General features: G+C 39.0%; 2 pseudogenes; both read right to left on the reverse strand.

The window, feature by feature from the left end:
- LOC149099767 (uncharacterized) lies at positions 1-2,090 on the reverse strand (annotated as a pseudogene).
- A 2,800-nt stretch (positions 2,091-4,890) lies between these two features.
- LOC149099768 (uncharacterized) lies at positions 4,891-6,318 on the reverse strand (annotated as a pseudogene).
- Between the last annotated feature and the right edge of the window lie 7,505 nt (positions 6,319-13,823).

A 13,823-nucleotide genomic window follows, 5' to 3' on the forward strand; every position in this document is an offset into this window, starting at 1 on the left:
TTCTTAATTTTGTTGATTGCTCTTTCCACGAATCCTTATGCTTGCAATTTGCTGGGTTCTGACCACATCCTCTGCTGTCATTTGACTGTTGCCTCCTAGAAAAGGCAGGATGTTTAGGTTAACACCCAGGGGCAAAATGTCTTGAATCTGAAAGCCTTTGTCAGCCATCACTGAATCGCCATCCTCAAATTCCTGGGACAAGATCCCACTTCTCAGCAGAATTTCCCGATCAGAAATACTTCATGTATAAAGCTGGCTCACAAATATGATTGCCCCACTTGGGGAAATTCCAACAAGTCCTTTGAGTGTCACATGGTTCTTGTAAGAACTGAACAGCTCAGAGTTCAGAAGTAAGCTACTAGGAATTTCACAAAAAACTTCTGTGCAATCGATTACCATTCTTGTTGAGGGGAATTTCTCCCTGAAATCAGCTGGCATAGTTTGCTGTACTACTGCCTTAGACGGCCAAATGCATACTTGTCCAAATTTCAAATACATGAAATTGATCCGAGGTATAAACAATCTGCTTACAGTTGATTGTGCCACACCATATAGGTTGGCTAAATGTCATTCTGAAAACCCTCTTCTCAAGCGACACAGTACAATAAAAAATTCTTCTACTGGCCTGAGTTTTCGGCGACGATCTTTCTTTGCTGCTTGCACATTTTCCTCCTCATCAGAGCTGTCTGTATTGTAAAATTCCTCTGGGACATCTGAACTGCTCCGAGGGTGAGTGTTTTCACAATCCTCACCAGGATTAAAAAATTCATAGATGGCTGTGAAAGTAGAATAATTAGGGAGGCCTGTGTAAAAACTAATATCTGCATCTGATTTGAAGCGATCAAGACAAAATATGTGAGAGGACATTGCCATCTGTTGACTGGTGCTTTCAGCTAGCTTTCTTTTAAGTTCAGTGTTCTCCAGCTGAAGACTTGTCAGCTTCTGTTGTGCTATTAAAAGCTGTGCTTCAAGTTCCTTGATTTCTTTCATTTGTTCAATTGAGGACGGTTCGGAGTTGAAGACTGGCTCACTTGTTTCTTTGGACTCACTGATTACACTAGAGGATGCCTCTAGCTCGCGTGGAGACTCGACAACAAGCACGCTTTCAACTTCCATATTGCTAGAACTCGCACATTCGTCAGACATAAACAGCTGTTTCTTCGAGCTCCCTGACGATATCCTTTCAGTCGGTGCTTTAGTTTTTCTTGCGGAAGGAACAGACCAAGCAAATTTTGACGGCACACCACCTGTGCAACATAAAGTCGCCCGTTTAGAAATTTCCTGAGATCTTCTTGCCTGAAATGCAGCGAACATACTTTAGTATCGCGAGTAGCATGCCACTGCTTTCCCTCGTCTCGGTGGATCGCACGAATCCACTGTTTTCGTCTAATTGGCAATTTAGGAAACTCAAAAAAGACACTTTCTCTCCTGTTGGCGATATTACGCCTTTCTGATTACACTGTGGAACACAGCAAGCCGTCGGCATTGTGAAAACTTCCACAAGAGATGCTTTGCTCGACTTGTTGTCAAAACAAATTGTGGCCTAACTAGCCTCGACTTCGTGCAACTCACCCCGGGCTGTCCGAGTGGTCCGCCATATTTGCATTCGGTGTATTGGATGCGTGCTCTGATCCAACCTTTTTCATGGAGAAGATCAGTGACAATAAGTGTAGACTGAAGAGGGACCATGCATACTATGCTCAGGTTCAAGGACAAATGGGTATCACTGGGGCAAAGTGGTGTGAATTTATTGTGTACACTAGTAAAGGTCCGTGTGTTGAAAGAATAGCATTTGATACTATCTTTTGGCAAGACCTGTGGAGTAAACTACTTTACTATTATTTTGAACATTTTCTTAGTTTTGCAGCAGTAGACTTTCAAAATTCAGCAACAAGCCACTAAGACAGTAAATGATAGGGGTTTTCCTTAATGATCTCCTTACTGTGAAGTATATATGAAATAATTCATATTGAACTGCGGTAGTAGATGAAAGTGAAGTATGATCATCGCAGTAAATTTTCCAATTTAAGCAACTGGAAAGAAGAAGCCTGAAAAAAATCAGGGCTTCAACGGGATTCGAACCCGTGACCTCCGCGATACCGGTGCGATGCTCTACCAACTGAGCTATGAAGCCACACATTGGGAGCGAGGTCAATTAATTGAGTTCATATATTCCCGTGAGTGAAGCCCTGATTTTTTTTTCAGGCTTCTTCTTTCCAGTTGCTTAAATTGGAAAATTTACTGCGATGATCATACTTCACTTTCATCTACTACCGCAGTTCAATATGAATTATTTCATATATACTTCACATTATTTCACTCACGGGAATATGTGAACTCAATTAATTGACCTCGCTCCCAATGTGTGGCTTCATAGCTCAGTTGGTAGAGCATCGCACCGGTATCGCGGAGGTCACGGGTTCGAATCCCATTGAAGCCCTGATTTCCAGTTGCTTAAATTGGAAAATTTACTGCGATGATCATACTTCACTTTCATCTCCTTACTATTGCCAGGGTTTGTTTACAATGATAGTGTCAATGTTGTAACTTAAAATGATTGCAGGTTAACATGATTTTCAACTAGTTTAGCTGTATTTTCCTTTGTTCCAGATTTCTTACCGTAATCCTTAAACCAAGGGAAAATGCCTATCAAACTAGTTTGCAATCATTTTGACCTGAAATTCAATTCAAATGACAAACATCAAGGAGGTTGGTTTCTTTGGTGGAAATTGTAAAAAGAGTTTTGTTGTTGATCATTGTCTCAGCAGAAGTAGGACAACTAAAACAGTTTGCAATCATGAGTTTATTTACATGTACATGTCTGTCCAGTTGCTATCTGTTGGTTGTGTTCATTGGGCAATCTCTCAATTCACAATACAATAATTGTTTTTGTGCAAAAACACAGTTAAGAATGTTGAAATGGGTTCTACATGCAAAATTATTACTCCATACATTACATTGACTTTTAAAAATTAGCAACAAAATATTTGTCACTTACAGAATAAGCAACAACCAGCATTATAGAGAAGTACATTCATGTACTTCTGCAGATATCAGGGCCCGATATTTTGAAAAAAATGTTGCTAAGTGTTTGTTATTGTTTCATCAGTAGTAAATAACAAATCATATACATTTGGTTAAACAGTATGTAAACAAAGAAAAGGCATATGTATAACTGTTAAATTGCAGTTTACATTTTTACCTTGAATATTGACTTGTTACCCAGGCAGTGAGGCCTGGGTTTAAATTTCGGCTCTGTTTTATTTCCTTTTCCTCATTCAGTGGCAAATCGCCGTCTGGTCTCTAAAGCACATGCGTCACCCGTTCATGCGTACAGCACATGGAATTTACAGAAGTTGCCGTCGTGAAAAGTTAGCACTGATTCTTTGATTTCTTGGGCGATGAGATCATGTACAAACGCAAACACCGTTCGTGGTAGACCAACACTAAAGGATGTTAAGCATTTTTGCAATGGGTCGGTCTGCAAGCCTTACAAGAGATCAATTTACTAGTGAAAATTTTGAGTGAATTTATCAACAATCATGTTATACCAAAGGGGCCATCAACCGGGGCCATCAACCGGGGCCATCAACCCTTCAACTTAATAGAGCATCTGCAGAAGCGTCAACATATTTTTAGATGTGACTGTGAACCAAGTAGAATCCCAGCACAAACTCAAGAACTTCTGAGCAACAAGAGCAGAAAGGTTAGAGAATTTGTTTACAAATGTATCTGTTCGAATACACCTAAGTAAAACTCCTTGAGAAACTTCGTAAAGTATAATAAAGATAAAATCTCAAACTAAACGATATTCTCTTGTTATTTTCTTGTAACAGAGTTATGTGTCTTTAAAGAGTTAAACACATGTAGCGAATTATTGTACATTTCAGCTGAAAGAAACTAATATATGTTGACCTCAGCAAAACAATTCTTGGCTTGCACTGTCACGCAATCTGGACGCAATAAAAAATTATTTGAAAACCATTTAGTGGATAAAATCAAGAAATTGTGATGTTATAGGAGGTTAATAAAGATGGTCACTTCTCTGATTTTTAAGTCTGTGTTTTTTCCCAAGCTCAGATATTCGTCAAAATATTTTGCACAAATTTACAGAGCCCAGTATGGAGCCGCCATGTTGGTGTACCTCCGTGGTACACCAACATTGTGGCTGGAAAATAGTGTAAACATCTGGAACTTACTTTGCCTATCTAGGTGACTGATTATCTGTACTGAACAAACAAGCATTTACATAAGCTTTTTTCTTAATGCTTTAACTTCTGAATGGGCTAAAAATCACGAGATAAGTACATGTTTTTAGACAAACGTGTTCGTAGGTCTATGTCACGCACCGCCATAACTCTGAAATTCATAGTCTCGCTTGCTTGAAAAATGCAAGTAACAACGACAAAGGCTAAGGAAAATAGACTGAAACGTTTATAGGCTGACATAAAGACCTTGACTCATTTCTTGCCTTAAAGACCTGCAAACGAGTAATAAGCTATTACTCGATTCCAAGAAATGCAATCAAAAGCAGAATAGCTTGAGCAAATCGATTCGATTGAATTTTGTACGACTTCAAGTGCAGAACATTTAGCTCAATTGCAATATAGCTAGTGCTTCTCAGTATAACAACTGCCTGGGTACACACAGCAAAGCATCTAGTTTTAAAATGCTCTTGAGCTGGGTTGACTCTGTCAGTTATGGATAATACCAAATCTATTTACAATATTAATAATAATAGTGACGCTGGATTCAAACTTTGAAGCAATCAGATTGAACCTCAACATATGCATTGCAAATGGAATGTTTACAACCAGAAGCCAATATTAAAAAGTTAGTGTTTTCACCATCCTTACTGGGGTGACTTAATTAATTAATTGCAAACCCAAATTAGTGACTACAGGTTTATTTTTTCAAAATATAGCAGAGTCAACTACAGTTTATCTGAATCATACATTAAAGTACAGCTGTACATGTAGGTACTCATGCAGTTAATAAAAATAGTAATAAAATACTTTGTATATAAAAATGTTTTTGTCTCCTTAATAGGCCCATTGTAGTTGAAAATTGTCACCTTGAAAATAACAGCCAATGAGAACACTTCATTCAGCAAATGACCCTTTACAAAAACCAAAAGGGCAAGCATGCAAGGCCACTTGGATGAACTTAGGCCTTTAAATCTTACTTACACAGAAATGATATTTGACTGGGCATTACATAAAATTGCACAGACTGTCCACATTTGATTTACAACTCCAAACTGGTGGAGAGGCACAACTCCATCTCAAATATGAAAGATCTTAATTTCATTTATTGCTCTTTCAACATGTATGTGTAGGCTGGCTATTTCCTGGGTCAAGATAACATCTTCAGCTGGCATTTGACGTGACCTTCCAAGAAAGGGAGGGACGTTTAAAGAAACTCCCAGGGGCAGCAAATCTTGCATGGTAAAACCTTTATCTGCCATGATGCTATCATTTTCACTAAGAGGCAAATATAATAGTCCACTTCTTACAACTATTTCTCTGTCTGAAATGCTTCCCGTGTAGAGCTGACTGATGAAAGTTACAGCACCTCCTGGAGAAATGCCAATTAAGTCTTTGAGGGTTGTGTGGTGTTTGTAGTTACTAAACAACTCACCATTCAAGTGTAAGCTGCTAGGCACCTAACTTCTGTGCAGTCAATGGTGACTCTTGTTGAACTGTATTTCTTTTTTAAGTCTTCAGGCATTGTCTTGTCGATCACCTATCTTGAAGGCCAGATTTTAACTTGGCCTAATTTCAGAAACATGAAATTAATCCAGGTAATAAAAATTCAGCTCACTGTTGATACAGAAATTTGGAAGAGATGGCCCAGATGTTCCTCGCGAAAGCCTTGTCTGTTTCTACACATCACAAGAAAGTATTCATCGAGTGGCTTCAGAGTTTTTTTCCTGCCCCTCTTGCTCTCATTTCTGCCTTTCTCGAGACTATCTAATGATGCACTTTGTTTTGAAAGCCAGTACTTTATATTTTCACCCGAAGGCCTTAGATTTAAGTATCCGAACACTGCAATAAATGCATTCCAGTTTGGGAACCCGGTATAAAAATTTAAGGCAGAGTCGTTTTCCTTAAATCGTTCAAGAGTAAATAGTTGACTTTGGAGTTGTTCATTTCGTCATCGAAGGTCTTCAATTTGTGCTTTCAACTCGATAATTTGCTGCTTCAGCTGGTGTATGCGTCTTTCTTGACTGTTGTCAAGGTGGTTTTCCTTGTGTAGTGTTTTTTCAATGGAGTTTTGTGCAAATGCTCTAGTGCCAAGCTTGTGTTTGGATTTACGTCACCTTCAACTCCTTGTAATTGAGTAGTTTCCACGCTAAAGAAATTGTCATCGGAGACATCCATGACAGTTTCCTCATTTGGTTCCTTTTCAGGACTTATTCTCAAGCTGGTTCCTACGCCAAATTCCCGTGGTGTTGGCGCTTTACACTTCCTTGGCGAAGTACAAGTCCACGAAAACAGAGAAGGGACGGCCCTGATCTCAAATACATCTTCCCCACCAAGGATTTCTTGAGGTCATTCTCCCTGAAATGCCTAAAGCAGACTTTTGTAGATGTCTTTATCTCAAAATTCTTCCCTTCGGATGGCATGTATCCACTTTTTCCGTAGCTTCTTTTCGGTGGGAAATAAAAAGTAGGACACTTAGCTGCCATCATCTTCAAGGTACACAGGGTACACAGGAATGCGTAGGCATTTTCCCTCTTCTCGCGGGTGAATTTTAACAAAAAATGCCAATCAAAAAGTACAGTAAATGATAAATAATCATAAACAGATAATGACCGTTTAAGCCAGTTTTCATACGTATCCCAAAGATGTGGAAAACATTACTATACAATTTACCACACGAGGGACGTCGTGTTTATGGAGGCCTTTCTAGCCTCGATTTGATGTTTTAGTCACCACTCCGCCCGAGCAGTCCGCCATTTATGAAAGTTGTGTATCAAAGATCTCTCTCCACCTGGCGAATACCAAGTGCTGACAGAACAAGGGATAGCTGAGTGCAAAGAGCTCCAGTGTGAAACGCGTCACAAAAACTCTGAGTGTATTTTTTCTGTGCCAGATGGATCGAGATTCATTCATTTGTCTGTTTTTGATGGAAATGTTAATTATTTGTCAAAATTTGGCAGGGTAATTGTGACAGCTGACACAGAAAATGGTACCCTTGATTGTCGCTGCTGCCGTAGATGAAGATTATGCATTCATAAATGCATTTGCTTTTGGTATTTCCGACAAAATAATCTCATAGATGCCTTCAGACAGCAATGCACAGAGATCAAAGAAGATGAGCCTGCCGAAGAGGATTGCCCAACACCACACATTCAGTCGGCAAACCAGATATACCCTCCCAACGATCTGAGCATGGTGGCAAAACTGTGTAGATATTTACACTCATTTAAGCGCAAACCACTAAACGATGCTTGTTCGAAAAATACGGTGACTGCAACCCTCTGCAGAAAATTTATCCCAAAGGAAACACTTTGACAAAATTGCAAGTCGCCCTTCAGTTCCCCTGTTTTAATTTCAAATAAGGCCACTTTGCTCACAATGAATGATGTGATTGAAGGAGTAGAAAACTTCAAACGGTGTGAGAATTGCCATATGTGCTATAGATACCAAGAACATGATTGCAACATCCACAATTTCAATGATACATTTCTAACAGGATTCGATGTTTGTCGCTTTCTTCAACAACGCTTACAAGAGCATTTGCCTATTGGTAGTATTGTGAAGGTTTTGGAAAGCCAACTAGGTGAGCGGTTAAATTCTCAGTGTCATTAATGCTTACTTGCATTTTGATACCTTAAGTAAGCATTCCAATGAATACAGCGGTTCACTATGTCGATACCATCCGAAAATTTTAATAATGGATTTGAACAAAAAGGTTGCATTTAATTGTAATGTTTCAAATTTGGAATTGCCTGAAAATTACCAGGTGGATGATGCCGGCTACATAGATTGTGATGATTTCTGGGGCAAAGTGGAGCTCTCAATGATTCTGCAAGGATTCTCAAATCGTACAATTCCCGAATTTGAGGTGAATCCTAACCTCCTGTTCTGGCCTCCTTTCATTGGACGTCATACAAGGAAAGGGCCATTGCTGCTAAACACCGAGCACAGAAAGGTCAGCAGGAGCACTAGCGAACTGGAAAGTGACTGTAAAGAAATTTCAGAGGAAAGATTTCTTGAACTCCTTCATAACTCCACCTACAAAGAAGTACAGAAATTCACAGTCAATTGGCACTCATCTTAAGGGATCAAAACTGGATGTTATCATGCAGATTAAGCAGGCCATTTCCAAGGACGACGAAAAGTTTAAGAAGGCATTTAACAGGATTTGGGGTCGCTCTGGTGGATGGGTATCTGTTACGCCACAAAATGTAATAGTAACGCAAAGTGTAATAACTTTTGCCACAAAATGTAATAGTAACGCAAAATCTAATAACGTCGGTAACGCAAAATGTAACAACTTTTGACGCAAAATGTAATACATCAAAGTAACGCAAAATGTAATAGCACAAAATGTAATAATGTTTTGGTTGGTATATGTTTGTTCGAAATATAAGGAATTACATGTGGGTAAGGGACAGAACATCTGTCTTTTTTTAAAACTGGCGGACGCCACGAGTTTTTCCAAAAGGCTACTTTGATTTTTCCAGGGGAAAAGGGGTGAATAGGTGAACTCTCGTGAAATTCCTGTAGAAAAGTATTTTTTCATACAAAAAAGCCCTCCAAATAACACATGCCTTTCTTTATTTTGAAATTAAGGTACAAAAACTACGATTTGTAATGGTATATATGCTAACTTTATATAGCAACAATGAAATATCATTCAATTCTTTATCTGTTATATTGTCACACTAATTAACGTACTAACAAACAAGCGACTTTGTCCAATTTAACGTCTTGCAATGTCACGCTAGAAGCGAGTCAGCTCCTTTTTTTAAATAAAAATTGGTAAAAGAATTATGCATATATATTTTAAATTGATGAAAATCTTATTTCAAACGAAATCTAACTGCAACTCTGAGGAAGGAAAAATGAAACTTGAAAATGTAAACTGAAACTTAACTTTAAACTATTTCAGGGCTCTTTTAATTGCGGGTTCTCCAGTAGATCTTGGAGACACCGTACCACCACAGCTGTAAGCTACTAAGCGAACCCAGGCGTTTGTCCAGTTCTTAGCATTAATTATGTGTTTTAGAGCGATTACTGCTCCACTGTTCTTTCCCTTTATGTTTATTATTTTTCGTATGCTTAGCTGGTGTATGTTCGCAACATCTGCTAGCTCTGGAAGGTAAATTTGTGGAAGAGGTATGTTGTCGACGATCCGTTTGAAAAACCTCGAAACAGCTCTCAGGGTCTGCCGCATCTGTGGATATCTCCCCACTGTTGTTTCTATAATGTTCTCCAAAGCATCTGGATAAAGGAAAGTTTGTCATACATGGATGGAAAGTTGCGTTTCGTGCCACATAAAACAATTAACGTTAACAAAATGGCAATGTTGCTCTAACATTGTCTTAAGCAGATATATTTTAGATATATTTATATCCCTTACCCTACATTGATAAAATGGCATATTCTTTTATATTCTTTCACAAGCCATCCCTTACTTCCAATTATTTTCCGAGTTATCATTTATGTATAAAATCAGGTTCTTTAAGATCTTAGTGTACAGCTTAATTTAAAGATGTGCATGGGAATTCAATCATTTTAAGTGAGAAGATTTTGCTATCAATTGTGCCTTGATATTGAAACTCTTGCCTAGAGCAAGTCTCTGATGGGTGCCTATTACGATCTTACTAAATAAAAAATAATTAAAAAATAAATAAATGAATATTTCCAACAAACATATACCAACCAAAACATTATTACATTTTGTGCTATTACATTTTGCGTTACTTTGATGTATTACATTTTGCGTCAAAAGTTGTTACATTTTGCGTTACCGACGTTATTACATTTCGCGTCGAAAGTTATTACATTTTGCGTTACTATTACATTTTGTGGCAAAAGTTATTACATTTTGCGTTGCCATTACATTTTGTGTCAGTTATTACATATTGTGGCGTAACACACCGAGCACAGAAAGGTCAGCAGGAGCTGTTACGCCACAAAATGTAATAACTGACACAAAATGTAATAGTACCGCAAAATGTAATAACTTTTGCCACAGAATGTAATAGTAACGCAAAATGTAATAACTTTCGACGCAAAATGTAATAACGTCGGTAACGCAAAATGTAACAACTTTTGACGCAAAATGTAATACATGAAAGTAGCACAAAATGTAATAATGTTTTGGTTGGTATATATTTGTTCGAAATATAAGGAATTACATGTGGGTAAGGGACAGAACATCTGTCTTTTTTTAAAACTGGCGGACGCCACGAGTTTCTCCAAAAGGCTACTTTGATTTTTCCAGGGGAAAAGGGGTGAATAGGTGAACTTTCGTGAAATTCCTGTAGAAAGGTATTTTTTCATACAAAAAAGCCCTCCAAATAACACATGCCTTTCTTTATTTTGAAATGAAGGTACAAAAACTACGATTTGTAATGGTATATATGCTAACTTTACATAGCAACAATGAAATATCATTCAATTCTTTATCCGTTATATTGTCACACTAATTAACGTACTAACAAACAAGCGACTTTGTCCAATTTAACGTCTTGCAATATCACGCTAGAAGCGAGTCAGCTCCTTTTTTTAAAATAAAAATTGGTAAAAGAATTATGCATATATATTTTAAATTGATGAAAATCTTATTTCAAACGAAATCTAACTGCAACTCTGAGGAAGGAAAAATGAAACTTGAAAATGTAAACTGAAACTTAAACTTTAAACTATTTCAGGGCTCTTTTAATTGCGGGTTCTCCAGTAAATCTTGGAGACACCGTACCACCCATAGCTGTAAGCTACTAAGCGAACCCAGGCGTTTGTCCAGTTCTTAGCATTAATTATGTGTTTTAGAGCGATTACTGCTCCACTGTTCTTTCCCTTTATGTTTATTATTTTTCGTATGCTTAGCTGGTGTATGTTGGCAACATCTGCTAGCTCTGGAAGGTAAATTTGTGGAAGAGGTACGTTGTCGACGATCCGTTTGAAAAACCGCGAAACAGCTCTCAGGGTCTGCCGCATCTGTGGATATCTCCCCACTGTTGTTTCTATAATGTTCTCCAAAACATCTGGAGTAAGGAAAGAACCATAGTCTGTATTACACCCGTTTGACTGACTTGCATGATCATTTTCCCGCTGTTCATATCCAAATTCGTTATTGGTATCTTACTCTTCATTTTCACCCAATCCGGTTCGGTCACCATGGGCTGTGTTGATGTCTGGAGCGTGTCGATCTGTTTTGGTATGGGACTGATATGCCCCATCCAATTCGGACTGTTGATCTTGGACGGGGGGACACAATTATACTCTGTGTCGGGCAGCTCAGAACTTCGCATTTCTGGATAACTTCCCCCTGTTGTTTCTGTAACGTCCTCCAAAACATCAGGATTAATGTAAGCACCATAATCTGTATTACACTCGTTAAACTGACTTGCACGATCGTTTCCCTGCTGTTCATATCCACATTGGTTATTCGTATCTTGCTCTTCATTTTCATGTAATCGGGTTCGGTTACCATGGGTTGTATTGATATCAGGAGCGGATTGATCTGCATCGCTCTGGGACTGATTCCCTGGTTCATTTAAACCTGATGTGCTACCTAAATCGGACTGTTCATCTTGGACGGGGGAAAGACAATTGTACTCTGTGTCGGAGTGATCAGAAATTGTTTCGTCTGCCAAGCACACATAATGCTCTCCAGCGCCCTCAGCGAAGTGACCTAGATAAAATGTCGCAATGGGACAGCCATTCGTAGGGGGAATTGTCTGCGTAGCCGTTGCACCGAGAGTGGAATATACAACAATTTGTATATTAAATATATCAGCTGCTGCTTGGAGCGTTAAGTGATCACCATGTGTTCCATTGCGTGCCATTCATCGCAGATATTGGCTCCAAGGTGTGCCAGCGAATAATTCCAAAGGAGTCCCGTCTGGAGAGTTTGGATGCGACTCCAGAAATGACACAATCTCTTTTCTTAATGTTTCTGCAGACCGGAAGACGCCAATGTTCACAAGCTCATGACAAAGTGCAGAAAATTGGCAGTTGCCATCTTTGGGCGGGTCATAGCTGATTAAAAAATTCATCTCAGACTGCATGTCAGTGAATTTCTCCCTATGATTTGAGAAAGGTATCAAATACTTCTTTTTGTGCATTTTCTTGCTACTCTGGCATGCGAGCTTTCTCTTCCTCTTTTCTTTGTCAAGTGTTGTACTTGTCATGTCATTAACGGAAATCCATTTAGTCAGAATCTTGGAAGAGCCAGCTGGAAATGTAAATTGAACTTTGTATTTACAAGTTTTCAAATTTCTCTTAAGTATTCTTGCTGTTAAGATAGACCTCTTGCTACCTATTTTTTTCGCCGCAGGGTAGCGAATCAGCACCTTTTCACCAATATCATAAACTGAAGGTGGATTGTTCCTCAGTCCCTTCTGGATCATGCGGTTTTCGCATCTTTTACTTGCCACGGAAGCAGCTTTCCGTATTCGATTAACTTGTATATCATGGGATTCGTAATCTTATGGTAGCGAAGATATCATCTCCTCGTAAGCTTCGTTCTCGACATTCCATTCTTGTGCAGTAGTGACCTCTGATAGTTCATCTTTCCTGAAAGGTTTGCGCCCATAATAAACTTCAAAGGCAGACTTCCAAGATAGCTCCTCCTTAACTTCTTGATTTAATGCTCTTGTGTATTCTGGTAAACATTTTGCCCAGTTCACTCCTGTTTTCCGCATAGTCAATAAATCGTACATAATCTTTTTCTTAAATGTTCTGTGGGTCCGTTCTACTTTTCCCTGTGACTGCGGGTGGTATGGACGCCCTTTAATTACTTTAATACCAAGCTTCTTGCACAGTCTATTGACAGCACCGTCGAATTCTCGCCCCTGGTCGTGCTGTATGACGCGAGGAGGCCCATGCTCTTTGTAAACGTTTGAAAGCGCCGCTGCGATCGAGCTGCTTTTCTTCCCCTCCAGTGGAAAAAGCCAATGGTACCGGCTAAATACATCTAAAACGGACAAGACATACTTGAATACTTTTCCTTTCCACTTGACTGGCATACTTTCCATGCTTACTAAATCCACCTGATGGCGGATTTGTAGAGCTTTAGCGCGTACTGGCTTTAAAGCAGCTTTGTTTTGGAATCGAACATTCAGTCGTTGATGTAGGCGCGACTTTCCAAGCACACTTCTGACGTCTCTTTCTCCCACGCCACTACAGACATCTTTTAGATTGTGATAGATTTTCCTCACACCCGAACCTTTTGGTGCTTTGAATGCTTTCGCTACAATGCTCGATACAGCTGATTTTTTCATTATTGGCTTACCATCGTAGCATACCTTGCCCCCTTTCAGAGATACATGGTCGCGATTTCGCCAAAACCGTACAAGAGCGGATTTCTGCTTGGTGGTTCTTTGCTTCAATGGGACGTTAAATTTTCCTTTGAGCAACTCGAGAAATGTCTCATACGTCTCATCGTCGAGTGATGAATTGCGGAAATTTGTTTCACGTTACTGGCAATGGTTATGAATAAAAACCAATACCACAATATGGTGTTCATGGTCGACTAGAATGAAGACGTGACCAGCAATGGTATACTAAGTCTTATCGAAACGACAGAGGAATGTGTTACTTTGGTTTCAGATTACTACTGATAAACAGTGGCCTGCAGTC

Source organism: Orbicella faveolata, unplaced genomic scaffold, assembly GCF_042242905.1.
Source record: "Orbicella faveolata isolate gen_17 unplaced genomic scaffold, um_ofav_v1 contig_46, whole genome shotgun sequence".
NCBI classification, from domain to species: domain Eukaryota; kingdom Metazoa; phylum Cnidaria; class Anthozoa; order Scleractinia; family Merulinidae; genus Orbicella; species Orbicella faveolata.